Consider the following 16,387-nt stretch of genomic DNA (forward strand, 5'->3'; position numbering starts at 1 on the left):
ATCACAACCTCCTTCATCGAGCAGACCGAACATCCAAACAAGCAACTGCCCACTTCGCCATACTTCGAAACGAAACCGAAAACCCTCAACCACAACCTAACCGGGGTGCAACCTTCTGCCGTCGTTCTTGGGGCGAGTAAACGACGGATGCCTAGGTAGGCAAACAAAAACCTCTGGCAAACCGGGAAAGTAAGAACCTACCAGCTACCGGTCCGGCGGAAGAAGACGAAACCGAACAAAGAGGAACAAGAAGGCCGAAACCCCAACGCAGACGGGGCGCAAAACAAACAAAAAAGGCATCCCTCTTGATCCCATTATTAAATTCTTCATTTCAACCGGTACATCATTACGATCAGATAATCAATTAAATCGCGACACTAGAAGCAATTAAGAACGCGATGTAGATTGACAAAGCGACCGTTGTCGCCGCGTTTTCTTCTCTCTCCTTTTCTCTCTCAATCTCTCTCTCGCTCTTTCTATCCCTTTTCCAGTGTTCTCATTCCTTTCGGTGGCTTCTTTGTTGTGGCAGCCATTCCGACGGGAAAAGACGATGATGACGCTGCCATCGCACTCGGGGGAAATGGTTTTACTTCCGTTTTGATCGTTTCCATCGGCCCGAGAATAAGAGACGTTTCGTTTCGTTTTTTTATTTTTACTGTTGTTTGTGGTATTGTGCAGCCTCCACCTGAACAGTGAGCGGTTGCTTTTGGGAATTCGAGTCCAATGCATAGGAATAGTGCTTTCCAAGAATGATAGGGTGGTGATGAGATAGGGGATTGGGGTATGAAAGGGAAAGGGAGATTTAGTGAGAATGAGGGAGCAATTATGGGTGTCGCACGTCTCAATTCGATGGGGAAAAAATCAATCCAAGATCTGTGAAGGTGTTCCATTTAGCTGGAGCAGCGCCTTCCGCTATTGGTACTAACGCACTTTTTGTCGAGTTTCATCAAGAGATGACTCATTCGAACGCTTAAGAATAAAAGCCGTTGCACAATGGAAACTTCGGTTTTGGTGTTTTAACCTCAAAATGATAGTTTTACCGTTCCACGTTTACGATGTGAGCTAGCTAGGGTTTCATCCCTCTCATGAAATGACCAGCGCTCATTTGTGTGATCATTGTATACCTTGTTTAAGAGAGTTGTTGGATTGAACTTATTTTGAAAGAACCTGTTTGATGATGCACGTACAGTAACGGACAATAGAATAAAACAATTTTCATATCAACTTCTTTTATGGTATAACCATGGGAAAGGTATCAGCAATATGTTATTTAGCATTTTGTCATTTTTGAATCTTTATAATTATTTGCGATACGTGATATTAAATGAAATAAAAATCTTAAATAGTTCGACTGAAATTTAAATTTGATAAATGATCTAATTTGATCGTGCACCCAGTCCAAAATATGAATTTGAGACGATTTTCTAATTGATGCAATCGTTTGACTTAAAAAAAACTATACTATTAACAAGTATTTACACCAGGTGTTTACGGTTGTATTAACTAACTTATTCTCTAACAAAAATCATCAATGGTTGTTAAGTTAATTTTGCATTTGGAGGGAACATTCTAATAAAAATTATTAAAAGTGTTGATCAGTCGTGCTCATTTCTACTTTGGTGTCATTGTGTTTGGCTTAACGTTGAATTATTTTTTAATTAATTATAAAGAATGACCTTTCCCTGGACCTCGACTTTTTATTCAACCAATGCTAGATGTTAAATACAGCTTACAGAAGCCGGCTGTATCGGCAACTAGTATCTCTATCAATATATGGAAGAGGAGAATGAGGTCTCAAAGACTCAAAGCCTTTATAAATAAATGAAATTAAAAAAATGTACCACGATATCAATATAACAGGTTGCTAACACTTGTTAATTGTTAGTCTAATATTAAGTTATTTACCTGATCCTATAGTGATTATAAATCACATGTTTCGTTTTATAAATAAAATCATGAAGGCTCATTTCATTTCACAATTTAAAAAAAATAATGCAATACGTCCAGGCCGATCTTTATGAATAAAAAAAACTAATTTAATGAAAAAACATACATCTTCTTTTCTCTTGGCACTACATCCTCGAAAGGTCTCAGCCTGCCGTTTCTGGCTTTCTGTGACTTAATTTTACCCCTAGTAAAGTAGTCACCCCTACATACGGGGAGGTGGTCCAGATGGGAGAAAACCACACATCAATTAGCATAAAAAGCAAAAACTAGTACCATCTCGTATACTTAGGCAAACGCGTGAAACTAGAGTAGTAAAGAATAACAGACCCAAATTCCACAACACGCATGAGTGTTAGTGCTTTCCATTACAAAAGGCCCAATTCAAAAACATCTCATTCGTTTTCTGTTTTTTCCTTCGGATGTAAATGAAGTATAGGATAAACAGTGTTGTATGCAAACAAGTAGATATGCAAACAATGATATCAATTTACAGTGCCAAACCATGATGTTTGGCAAATGAACAGGAACTCGTGAACAAATAAGGCATGTTTTCATCGCTGAAGTCATTATAAAGCTTTCACATACTATTTTTTGAACATAAAATAGATTTGTATTGACGTAAACATTTATTTGGTCATGATTTATCATAATTAGAAGTGCATTTACGTTATGTGATCCCTGTAATTTCCATTAATGTGTACTCTTAAAAACTGTTTCAATAAACTTCTTGAAGTTACCTATTTCAGTACAGATTACTCACTGTCCAATATATAAGGCAGTAAAGTGAAAAAAAACATTGCAGTTTAAATATTTGAAGCCCAAAATAAGCCTCTGTATATTTGTGTAACATACTTTATTTTGCAACTTAAATGTCTTTAAAGTATCTTCATTCTTTTTTGTTGGTTTAGACCGGCATTTTTGAAGACCAATTTGTTATCTACAATCAACTGATCAAAATCAGGATAAGGTTCCCATTAACGGTTCCGAAGAGGAAATGTCTCCTAACCAAAGTGAAATGCGAACTTTTTGTTAAACAATTGTTCGAAAAGAATAAAAAATGTGTTGTTTTCAATACTATTATTTGTAATTAATTTAACAATACCAACAAATTACAGCTGGAAATACTTTTGCATTTCAACATTTTCTTCAAGAAGTAATAGTGATGTAATATGATTGCCTACAGCTGTTTTCAATGCTTACAGTCATCTCTTCTTCTTGTTGCAACATGTCCCAATTGTGTGTTGCCTTAGGCACTGTCTAATAATATCTCAAAGACTTATTCAAACGCTATTTGCTTTATTGCTTCACAGTAGGACTTCTGGACTGTTTGGAACGCAATCTTCTGCCTTGTCAGCCAACGAAACACCCATATTTCATCGCGCTGCAGTTGACCTAACTTTAAGCTATCTAAACTGTTTCCGTAATGACTCAATCTTTCACCCAGACTGCAGACTCATTATGCGATTTTTATGTTTGTCTCGCACGTTTGGACTGCTCGTTAAACCGACCGTTTCTTTGCACAGCCGTCCCAAAACAACGCCGTCGACTGTACACGTTAATCGTTCAGGGCAGTGGTACGTTATTGGCAGTGCGTTGTGTTGCAAATGTACGCACATAAATTGTCGCCTCTAACATCACACCGTCTGCAAGTTCGACGGCCTCGATGAACTGTGCTCTGAAATGGGCCTTCGAGTCTGATCGAGAATATCATCAGCAATGGAAGTACCAGCGGATAAGAGTTTTGATGCAGAATGGCAAACCGATCCTCGACTGGATGGATCAGGTTTGGTTTTTATTGGCGAGTTTTGAAAAAAGGTTATCAACCACCGTATCCAGAACACACGAGAAAGATCTCTCCGAATGGTGTGGAGAGTGGGAAAGGTGGTAATTACAGACCTGAGGGTAGTGGCGTCCGAACATGTTCAGGCTGATCATCGCACATCGACACGCGGCGCAAGGTGCGAATTAGATATTGTTGCAGTAATTACAATGATTAGCTGGGGGACGTGGCGGAATGTGGTCGGATCGGTGGACAAACATTCAAATGACGTCACGGATTGAGAAATTGGAGCACTTGTGGTAAACTTCGGTGGATGCACTGCGCATCGTTTTCGTACAGTAGACTCTCATCTCAATCGGTCATGGCTATATAAATAGACTATTTTTGAAATACAATTGGATGAGTAAAATGAGCTTCATATTAAGTTTTTCTTTTTTTGTAGAACAATTTGGCCTCGTATTTATGTAGCATTTATTTATAAAAGATATTTATATGGTAGAGGCAACAGCGGTGGCGGTTCACACAGTACGACCGGAGCTCCAATCTCATCGGGACCGTTCCCCCGTACTGAGGACTTACAGTCCAACTTCATGGTATCTATAAGTCTAGTAAGCCAGAAATGGAAGACATGATCTACGTGGTCGTTAAGCCAAGAGAAAGAAACATAGCCATTTTTATCAAGCCTATTCAACAAATAATTCTTCTGTCACTTAAGTTATAAGACATTTTTTCTCCGAATCGTAATAAAGTGTCTTCTGGCGTGTATTAGATTTTAAGTGTTATTTTTATGTATACTTTTATTTTAAAGAGGTTTTCGATGTTATTAAATCTTGCTTCCCAACATTCGAGGTTTTGTTTTAGTTTTAAGATTTTTATTAAGTAAAAAACTTGTTTTCCATTACTTTTATAACTTTACAAATACAGCATTTTGCCATTTCTTGTGTTTCAATATTTGTTAATTGTTAATGTCCAAAACTAATCAATGTTTTGTTGCATTGTTCGATGTTACCGTCCGGTAGCTGCTCAAAAGCGTTACCCTTTTGAGCCTAATGACAGTCGACACTGCGATGCGCATCCTTGACTTTAGATCGGGTGCACTAGCTGTACGTCGACTGGCCAGTCGACTGGCTGGATTTATGTTACCTTCGTCTGATGGATGGACGCACGGATGGATGGATGGATGCCGCACTAATGTTTGCCTCGGAATGTGGTCTGGACAATCCATCGCCGTCCACCATAGTATATATTTCTACCTCGCTCTCTCCTTCTCTCTTTCCCTCTTCGCCAGCAACCCTTAGCAAGTGGTATACGTTCAGCTTAAGGTTCACGTTTCGCTCTTCAAGTTTGCCGCTTACTAGTAACTTGACATCTTCCAGAAACGAGTCGTTAACGTTGGGTTTGGCTGGCACCAGAAAATATCTCAAGTCTTTTTCTTTAATATATTTTTTTGTTTAAACAGTTGCTGTCTGTAGATAAACTTTAAAATTACTAACTTAAGAATTGGACAAACGGCGACGTTAGGCAAAGGAACAGAAACAAACACAAATCCGCTGTATATTAATAATGTTCTTCAAAGCTAGCTCATAAATCACTACGTTACGGGTACGGGTTCGGTCTGCATCTGTCCGGCGACAGCGCATCTCGTACAGCGCATCTCGTGCACTTGCGCCAAACGGTAATAATCCAGACAGACACGCCTTGGCCCATTAGGCAAACTTTGCGATGCAAACGGTCAGAAATTGCGAAGAAAATTGAGGTTCAACGAAGAGTACGAAGTAACATCTGAAGAATTGGAAGAATTTGTTAACAGTAGCTCTATTCATACGACGGAGTATTTTATGGTTCCAAGATTTATGACAAGCGACTCAAAAAGTGTACTTGTCAAGTAGAATGATAGCACGATTATTCCTTAAAATAAAACTGACATTTTTTTAGTTATTGTTTTTAGTTTTCACTTTCATCGTCTAAAGCCTGTTTCTGATATATTTGGTCAAATTTGTGTAATAATGGCTGTAATCTAGTCTTATGTGAACAAGTAGTTGAGGCGGGCTAGTAACCTTCAACTGAGCCTTCAAATCTTCACAGGACAGGACAAAGGTTCAAATCTCATCCAGACCGTCCCTTAACGAAATAAGGACTATCCAACTACTTGGTATGGTATCATTAAATCTAGTAATCCAATAAATGGCATGTTTGACCTCCTGATGTTTGAAAAGATGAAAATCTTTTCATGGTACATGTCTCGACAAGAGGGCTAACGAACAAATAATACTCTACAATAAGTATCTCTAGGACTTTCATGCATTCATGCAATTAGACTGCAGAATAGAGCTTTCATGCACATTCTAAATGTCTGTGTCTACTGATTTCTTCAACGTGGGAATTTAAAGTATGTTTAAAGTCTAACAATTCTTCGATATCAAGAACGCACTCATAACCTAGTAAAGTTCATTATGCACCATTTTTTTAAGCATAACATACACGGCCTAACCTTCTGCAGTCGTCGATTGTCTTCGCTGCCATTTATATTTTCATGTATTGGCCGTACTTAAAACTGTAGTTTTCAAGGAGAACATCACAAATATTATCTACACATAACTTCTTATTTTTATTTGGCACTAAAACCTCGAAAGGTATTACCCGTAGCTGGAAATACAGCCCTGCGTATGGAGTGATAGTCTGGATTAGATTCAAACCCCGATCCTACCGTGTGAAGCCTAACATATCACAGGTACAGCAATAGTTTTAATGCTCTTCACTGCAAAATCTAGACTCTTTAAGTCCGTACGCAGGATTGACTATTCACATAAGTTGAAAAAAAACCTTGCAATTGGAGGACCCCTCTTACCTATTATTGAAGGATATTCTAACCAAAACACTGTATTTTTACTGTTGGCTTAAATTTTCTTTAATCAATTAATCAATGCTATATTTAAGCATTTTGCAACGATTTAATGGCTGCCACGCGTGCCACACGTGCGTCCGTCACTAAGGTCCATCGTTTGCCCATCCTTCTTCTTCTTGCTTGGCACTACAACCAAGAGAGGTCTCGGCCTGCCATTTCTGGCTTTCTGCGACCTGGTTTTCACCCATAGCAAAGTAGTCAGCCCTGCGTACGGGGAGGCGGTCTGGATGGGAATTGAACCCCGGTCCTGCCGTGTGAAGTTCGGCGCCGTTATCGCCTCGGCCACCGGACCGCCTCAACTCAATTGCCCATCCTCTAACCTGCAAATCCGAGTGCATTCGAGATGCATTTTGACGCGTCCACGTGCAAACCACACGCACCCGAAGCGATTAAGTTGCTTGCCCAGTGTAACCCGAAGCGTATTGGCACCAGTATTTACCAGGCTGGAGTCGTTCCAAACGGGTAGGTTCGGTCCCACCTTTAGACCCTTATCCCCATACACAAAGATAGTCTTTGCTGAGGGTGATCTAAAAACCAGTAATAAAATGAAATAAAAAAGAAAGTCACGAGACAAAGACAAAATGTTATTGCTACAATTTTTTGCCCAGATTACGATGACCCTTTTGACGAGGGTGCTGATGGAGTTTCATCTTCACAGCACTTGCTGTCCCTCGAACGCTTCACTCCCGATTGTGCACTCGATTTATCCCGCCGGCGTGGAATATCAGGAAAAGATGTTGAGTACGTAAGAAACTCCTATGGTGCGGGGGCGCGATAACACTGATTAGATTATGCGAGAAAATATTACAGAACGATCCGCATCATGCCTCGCAAAAACCGCTTCAGATATTTTGTACATGAAAGCCCGAAGAAACAGTCATCCCGGAGTGCGAGAAGGGTGAGAGGGAGGTTGGAAGAGGGTGGGGGTGCTAGGCAGAAGTCATTCGGATGGTTGGAACTCCTCTCGGTTTTCGCCCTCGTTCTCGCGTTCAGGCATATACACACACATCTCTCTGTACCGTGCACACAATTTCATGCCTCGGTACGGTTCAATGGTGCGGCTTAAGTCAAAGAACGTTAAGACCACCAAGCCACCCACCCACCACGCGGTTGGTACGCGGTTGGCACTGTGCAGAATGGAGTGAGGGAAAATCTAAGAAAAGCAACGAAATCGAAGACAAAGCCTTCCGGAAGAGGCGATTGAAATTGGTTTGGTATGGGAGGGCGTGCGGAGTTGGTGGAGGTGATGGTGTGGTTGAAGTGGATTCATAAAGAAGTAGCAGAAGAAGAGCAAGGGGTAAAGCAATAAAATTATTATTTCAAATAAAATTAATTTTGAACTCGTTCCGCTTCCGGTTTTGCCTCTGTGTTCCTTTTTCTTTTTTTACTTTAACCTGTGTACCAACGGCCAAGCATTCCATCAGGGAAAATACGAGAAAATTCCAATACACGTGTGAAAGATCTATCCTATGGCTGACTAGAGGCGAATGAAGTCTCAAAGACCCAAAGCCTCTATAAATAAACGAAAAAAAAAATATCCTCTGGCTGCAATCCAAAAACCATGAAAGAACTGCGATTGTACGGCTTCATTTTCCATGAAAAGTGTACGTCAAAAAGAAGGGATGGGTGGTTTGTTTGGTTAGGGTTTTTTCTGTCTCACTTGCTCGGTTTAGCACATTCTTTCTCGATCTATCTCGCTTTCTCTTCTACTTCGATTTACTTTTCGATATTCTTCCGAAGGCAGATCCCACAACCAACACAGATGCAGGTAGAAAAAACCGTTTACCAAGACAGCAAACATCAACAGACGCCGCGAATCTTTATCGCCAAAATTGGTGAATGGAATTTGGTCGTTTTAGACTGTGCGTTCACCGTCCAATAATCCCTTGCTGCTTCCCGGTTCTGAACGGACAGACCAAAAAAAAAAAACAATAATAAGAGTAGTACGCATGGAAAAGCGGATTCGCGTGGAAAATATTGAAACTTTTACCACTGAGCATCAGGAATTTCGATACGTATAACATTTAGTGGAGACTTAGGCATTGTTTTAGGGCCTCAGGATGCATGAAAAAATCTAAAGAAAGTTAACAAACCAAGAAGAAAACTCAGATCTTTCTTTTTTTTTTTTTGGTGGCACTACAACCCCGAAAGGTTTCGGCCTGTCATTTCTGGCTTTCTGTGACTTGATTTTACCCATAGCAAGGTAGTCGCCTCGGCCACCGGACCGCCTCCCGGATGATTTATTAGATCATCGGATGTAAATTTCCGGTGCAATTACCGCTTAGCTATGGAAAACAAAACAATACATACATCTGAAAAAATCACCATTTAAAGGTGACTGAAATTGCTCCATCTATATGAAAGGATATTTAAGGAGCGCTACGAACTGTACGATGATCTCACTACCGTGCAGCGAATCATGACTAGCCAGGGTCCGGTGGGTTTATCATGTTATAAGAATGGCACCTATAAGGTGCCCTTTCACGGTTTAGAGAAGAAAATGTATCCAAACCATCGTGATTTGTAATATTTTTTGTAATTTCCAGGCCGTTCTTCATGAATAAAAAAAAAGAAAATGACACCCAGCCCATAAACTGGTCGTAAGCCTAAATTGAGATGGCCTTGGAATATGTCGGTATACGATTCGAAAGCGATGGTGGTGGTATATTAAATCGTTCTGCCTTATGTATTGGTTGTTATATATTTTCTTGTTCTTTACAGAAAGCTTGTCAAATTGCTAAAATATAAACAGGAAAAAATGTACATATCAACGATCTACTTTATTCCTGGAAATGTAGTCCCACTTCAAATAAGCAATGTGTAGATGCAATTTAAACACTTTTCAAACTTGTTTCAAAATTATTGAACCAATTGATACGGTAATCGTACTTGTTACAAACTAAAGATATTAAAATAGCATATATGTGACCGATAAAAACACACACAAATACACACATTTTAAGCGGATGTAACTGGAAAAAAAATAAATGTAGTAAACTGATTCTAGCATTTCATTACTTCTTTCATTCTAGCATTCAGGTTATTAATACTTTGATATCAAACAATTAGGAACTGGAGTTTTTTATTTTATCAATTTTCCAATGTGATTCTCTGCGACACACAGTATCAAATGAAATTCTGTGATGGAATATTGTCACTTCGATAATCGATGGGAATTCTTGTGAAATTCAATCGTCGTTATTTATGTGTGAAGCTTATATTGTACTTGCTTTTTTATTTTTCCATTTCGTTTTTGAGGAAGACGGATTATTTAAAACAGTGCATTGAAAGCGCGCTACATTTCGTTTCATGAAACATGAACATCATTAAAAAGCTGCGTATCATTAAAAGCTTTTAAAATACGATTACAAACACCCTTTAGCTGAATTAACGATATTAAAAGAGCTGATTGCTTCTTGATGTTTAGTGTAATACACAAAAATATTTAATGTTAAAGCAAAGCTTCTCTAAACCTACCCGACCATATTGGAAGAAATCACGCTGTAAGGACGTTAGGAGAATGACACTGAATAACTAACCTGAAGCTTTAGTCAGAACCACAACAAAAGACCTGGATTAAAATCTCAACCTGAGCTTAGGCACTTGGGCTCTCCGTTCCCTGCGGACGTCAATTTCTCACGCAATTATCCGAGCACGATACATTCATTAACACTCTGCGCATCCAAAAACCAATGACTGAAGCGTGGTACTTCAAACGTGTTTGTCTTCGCTGTTGCAGTATTTTTATAATATGGTTGATTTCTGTTAGACGACAAAAACACAAACAATAATATATAATACTGCGCACAGAAAGTGAACCAGCAACTCATACTACGGCCGGACATAATTGGAGCATTTTGAATTGACGACGAAATGAAAAGAAAGCGCGAAAAATATGACCAACGAACATGTCACATGAAGAAATGAAGGGTTTAGGAAGCAAAAGAAAAAAAAAACAAACGGGAGCAAAGGGTCGCAAGCACGTTTAGCATTTCCAGATGCTCCAGAAAGCTTCTTTCGTAGAGCCCGAACAACAGGGGGAACACCGGTGCCCTGTTGCCCAATCGGTTCCGCCGTTGAAGAAACGCGCACACAAGGCGAGTTTTATGATCAATTATAATTATCTGATTAAGCCTACTAACCGAGGCGTGATCTACGTGGCTTCGTGCTCCGCGGGAGTCGGAAACGATTGCTCGACCAAAAACCAGGGGTAGGCAATCTGATGCACAGTAACTACGACCTGCACAATGTGGAAGAAATTGTTTAGCAAAAAGTGTCGTCGACGCAAAAAAAACTATCTTGACGCCTATGAGGACCTTATGCAGCTTATTTAAATGTGTTATATCTTCATGTAAACTTGTAAGCGAAGCTGATATCCAATGTTAACATCAATTATTGGTATAGATATAATTTAAAGATTAGATGTAATTGTTGTCATGTTCTAGAGTTGTAAGCAAAAGATAGGTTTGTTATTACTGCACAAAGCTTATAACAAATCGACCTGGATTCTACACTGCTCTCTTGTGCGATGAGATTTAAGGGAGATTTCCATCCCAGTTTTGCTGTTAAAAGGTATCAGGGAATTAAATATTTGAAGTAAAAGACACAAATGATAAAACGGCCAATGTGGAGGCTAGAAGATAAGGCCTAGGGTCATAAGTCAAATGAACTTATGATATGTTTTCTTTGATAATATCTCATAAAATATTCCAAACATATACCCTCGCAGCTATATCAGTTCTGATATTACAGGCTTGTGATGTAATATGAGCCACACAGATCATCCACCTTGTGTGGAAAATTGGACCTTTTATTGTCTTATTATCTGCCGCATTTACGCTAAATGCTGATATTGTTTCATTTATCTTCCCAAACTTCAGTAAAAATCAAACATCTTTATCACGCGCTAGAACAAATCTGCCATCCCCTGACACACTTCTGGCACAATCCGACTCAAAACTGAACGATGACGATGAAAATGGGACGTCGAATTTGTTACGCTATCGCGGCAACGGCGGCTAAGACTCGTTGCGCTTTCTCCTCGGCGCACGATAATCTGGCTACCGGCTAGTCGACTTCTTCATTACTCAAACAGCGTGAAGTTGTTAAGCTTGCCGCTCCGTCCACTACTTCCCCTCCGTTCCTTTATCGCACTTCACCTTGGGCCTGCTTCTACGCCGGTGTATTTCTTCCGATTGTACCACCCGAGTGACTAGGGTACATACCTATTGTTAAAGGGCATCGAACGGACGCTTACATACCGGTGGGGGGATTTGGCCCTTTTCTGTTTGTTTATTTTACATGTTCTCGATTGAGTGTGAAAGCATACTCACGACCAAACGATCGTCCTTCGGCATCAGGCTTGAGCAAGAAACGATACTTCTTGAAGAATTCGCGACAACTAGATAGATAGATAGATTCACTTAAAAAACACACACACACACACACACACACACACATATATATATATATATATATATATATATATATATATATATATATATATATATATATATATATATATATATATATATATATATATATATATATATATATACACACACACACACACACACACACACACACACACACACACACACACACACACACACACACACACACACACACACACACACACACACACACACAAAAACACACTCGCGCGCGCTCACACACACACACACACACACAAACGCGCGCCCGCGCACACACACACACACACACACACACACAGTTACTTCGCCAACTGGGGCAGCTCCCTCTAAGCCTAGACTAAACGAAACAAACCAAATCGAAGCGCCTATTCCGACCATCTGGTCTTCCTTTATCATGAGACGTTTCTCATTTGTGACGAGGTTGTATTTTCAGAGTTTGTTTCCTGCTTTCCATTCCTTGCTGTTCTGATTCCTCCATTGAGTTCGTTGCGCTGGCATCTTGGCGATTGAACAATTTTACGCCTTCACCATGTGACCCAATGATCATCGTGCTCTGGTGTAGATATCGTAATGGCTGCTTTTTTTCTTTTGTGCGTTTTTGTATTTGTGTGTATATATGTTTCGGGCTTCGTTTTGGACGCTTGCTTTGGGCGGCAGTTAAGACGCTAAATTATTACGCTCATTTCTATAATGAAGATATCGCTTCCCATTAGCGTAATTGAATAGGTAATAAATTCTGCTACTATTTCTAGCCAAAATCCGTCCGCGTCATGCCTGAGCAATCGGACAATCAGTAAGCGGAAAAGTAATTTTGAAGAATAAAATAAAAGAGAACAAACCAGAAAGGAGAGGAAATAAGAGCAAAAGTGAGCGGAGCAGTGAAAAAGAGGGAAAGTTAGAAAGATAATGAAACAAAATAAGTAAAAGTGTTTTTTTTATTCATAAAGAACGGCTTGGCCGTATTGCTGAAACAAAATAAGTAAAAGTGGTCAAATTTATACCAACTGTGAAATTGTGAAATTGTTAAAAAAAAATTCTTATCCATTCGTGTAGCTGATGTGCAAACGGTATTGTTTCTTCATTTGATGCGTTTAATGCTTCATCACTACAGTGAACATGATCGGCAACAATTCCCTCGACAGCTTTATAGCTCCCTTTTTAAAGCGGAAGAAACCATCAGCCGTGAAAGATGTCATTAAATCAATCCATAAACATATTCAGAAACATTTATTGTTACAAAATTGTGCAATCTGGGAAGAGCGCGGAATGGGATACGAGGATCATATGAAACCAAACGATCACAGTTTTTGGCTGTCAAATTCTCATTCATACCTGACTGATGAGGTTTGCGTTTCATGGGCGGGTCTCATAGATTCCCGACAGTGAAGGTGAACAATTTGCTGTAACACTAACTGCTGTTGCGCCGTGCCATAGAATGCACATCACCAAAGTGAGGAAAATTCCATTCCAAGCTCACAGAATTTTGTCCCTCGAATCGGGGACATATCAACACCCCACCAAAAATATCTCCACAGATCCACCATATGTCGGAACGATCACATGCATTAGGTCGCTCGGCACGATAGTCAACTGTCAAATAAGTCTTCTCCGGGGCTAAGCTTAAAATCTCTGATCCGGCAATTAGTCCCCGGTCCCGAATGTGCGTACAACGATGTACGATTACAGGGATAGATCTTGCATTTTGGCTTGATTGCTAGCAGAAATAAAAATTTATGGCACCCAAGTGAAAGTCATCATCGTCAACGACACATTGTGAATCTTACTGGATGCGGTTGGCAGTGTTCTTGGGTAGCGGGAGATATATCCAAGCCCAGAATGTGTAGAAGAAGGCGTTCATCGTTCAAACCAGACCGCAATCATCTTCCGAACTGTCCAGTATGGTTAGCGTTCTAAACGGAAGCACACTAAATAGCTGGCTGACATCTTCACTCGCTCTTCTTTTGGGTCCAAACCACATCCACCACATACCACCATGTACAGCACAACGAACCACCCCGTACGAGTGGGCCGGCTTTTCTCCAATTAACATTTTCCAGAGTACGAAATCTCAATTGCAGCCCACCCAACAAATGGGCTCTGAGCAGCGTTTTCGGCTGGTGATCAGAAGATCGATGACAGCAAAATTAGAAAACAGTTTCACTAACGCTTGTTGAACGAATTGGTCCGAATTGGATGAGCGTAGAGGTGATGCCTACGCAATTCCGGGTCGTTTTTTGCAGCTGGTGTTGGATGATACGCTAGAATTTAAAGAGAAAGAGTGAGAGAGAGAGCGAGAAAAGACATCGGATCCAGTGGCGAGGAACGAAGAGTCAATAAAGCAGGTTGTTGGAAACAAATGCAAGCATAATCTGTGTCGGTAGGTGATCAGTCGGGACTTTAACACGTCGGACACGAGAGACTATGATGAGGTTCGTTCGATGCTAATTAGAGGAATATTGAGCATTATAACACACTTTTGACTGGACGCATCACTGATCTAGCGATGGTGGTGGTCTTCTAAGATCTTAATTTAGTTTTTTTTTTGGTTCAGGATATGCATTTCTTGATGAGAGAGACAATCTTACTCGTACGATTTGGAATACGAGAAACAAAGTCTTAGAATCCAAAAACTATACTTAAACAAGATTAAGACTATAGGACTTTAGGAGAACGTAATTAGTATTCCAGAATGAATTACGCGAGTAACCCTTAGGATAGCTGAAAGGGCGATAAAAGGGCTACAAAAACGATGCAAACCTTTTGATGAAGCGTTAGCAAAAGACAATGGTTCAATAGCTAATATCAAATAAAGCAAACGGAATCTGTTGATCACCTCCCTCACTCACTGGGTAATTAGCATTTTTACCCCCCCTTCTAAAGTGTTTCGCACACTCTTGTTCGGCTATTGGTTTGTCCGCTTGGTATGGCGTTAGTTTTTATTGTTCGTACTTCTTCTTTTTTATGCTACTCCTAGAGGGCGTGGTTGTACCTTTTTAGTGCGTCCCAAGTGGGTGTACACATTTTTGACGCAAATTCTTTGACCGGTTGAACAGTCGACACTCACTCGGTCCCATGGCATTTACTTGCCAGTTAAACGGTATGCGCATGAGTCAAAGCCTTCACGAAACATTTACACGAGTGTGTGTAACAATAGAAAGCGACGCGTGTGCTTAAAATAACATGTGTACTTGCGACGATTGGCCCTCTGTTGAGTCCAACGCAATCGGTGGTGTGTAGGTTTGAAATTCATATTTAATTGATGGTGACATATTTTGGTGGACTGTCGTGTTTGCCTAGAATATTTGCCTGGTTGTTGGTCGTTACCTCAGCTGTAGGAATTCTTATTTTGGAAATAATCAAGTTCAAATGCAATCTTAAAATGAAACCATAGAATGCCATATGACAGGCAGAGACAGCTGTTCATTCAAAGACGATAATTTTGGTAATTTATAAATGTAGTTTATACTACACCATAACAATTTGATGATGGTTATAGAGTGTCAAAAATTGCTCTTGTTTCGAACGTAAAAGCTTAGAATTCCTTTCTTTCTTCCTTTCCTACAAACTCAAGAGATTTCGGTGTGTCATTTCTTGCTTTCTGTGACTTAATTAAACTTAAACTCTTAGCAAGCTAGTCGGCCTTTGCTTACTGAGAAGCGCTTCAGAACCCCGGTCTTACCTTGCGAAGACCGGTGCCGTTGTTGCCTCGGCTACCAGACCCCCTAGAGCTTAGAATTACTGTCGAAGAACTTGAACATCATAGGAACTTCTAGGCTATATCTATACGTAAGCCCCGGTACGCGTACCAGCCCCGGTACGCGTACCAGCCCCGGTACGCGTAATGCTGAAAGAAAGCTTCCAGGGATGGTCCAGTCGTCGAAATAATAACGGCGTTGGTCTTCACAAGGTAAGGTCGGATATTGATTTCTCTCAAGGATATAAAGTCTAGGTAGAAAAAAGTAAATGTTAGCAAAAAATGTCAAGTATCTTGAACTCAATAGTATGAACTCAAGGAGCAATTTATTAAAATCAATCAGATACTAAGTTCCTGTTGTTTAAGTGGCTTTCTGAGGATCGTTATTTTCCTGATACCAAGAATTAGCTACGGGCAGGTCGGGACTCTCAGACAGAAGAACTTAATATGCTTTACCAGACGGTATGATAACAATGAGTTCGTAGAATAACTCATGATTATGCACCAGTGTATGCACGTGTGTTCAATATATGAAGCCTTTTTGTCTTTATCAAATATTTAAAAAAAAAGTTTTCTATTGAATAATCCACATCAGCAGCACCTAATCACTGGTCAAGCGATGGTGG

At 40.0% G+C, this 16,387-nt stretch overlaps 1 protein-coding gene across 6 annotated transcripts in view; it reads left to right on the plus strand.

The window, feature by feature from the left end:
* Positions 1-16,387, plus strand: part of LOC118513209 (transmembrane protein fend-like) — a 253,414-nt gene that overhangs the window by 140,865 nt on the left and 96,162 nt on the right. The gene's annotated exons all lie outside the window — the stretch shown is intronic.

This window comes from Anopheles stephensi, chromosome X (assembly GCF_013141755.1).
Source record: "Anopheles stephensi strain Indian chromosome X, UCI_ANSTEP_V1.0, whole genome shotgun sequence".
NCBI classification, from domain to species: domain Eukaryota; kingdom Metazoa; phylum Arthropoda; class Insecta; order Diptera; family Culicidae; genus Anopheles; species Anopheles stephensi.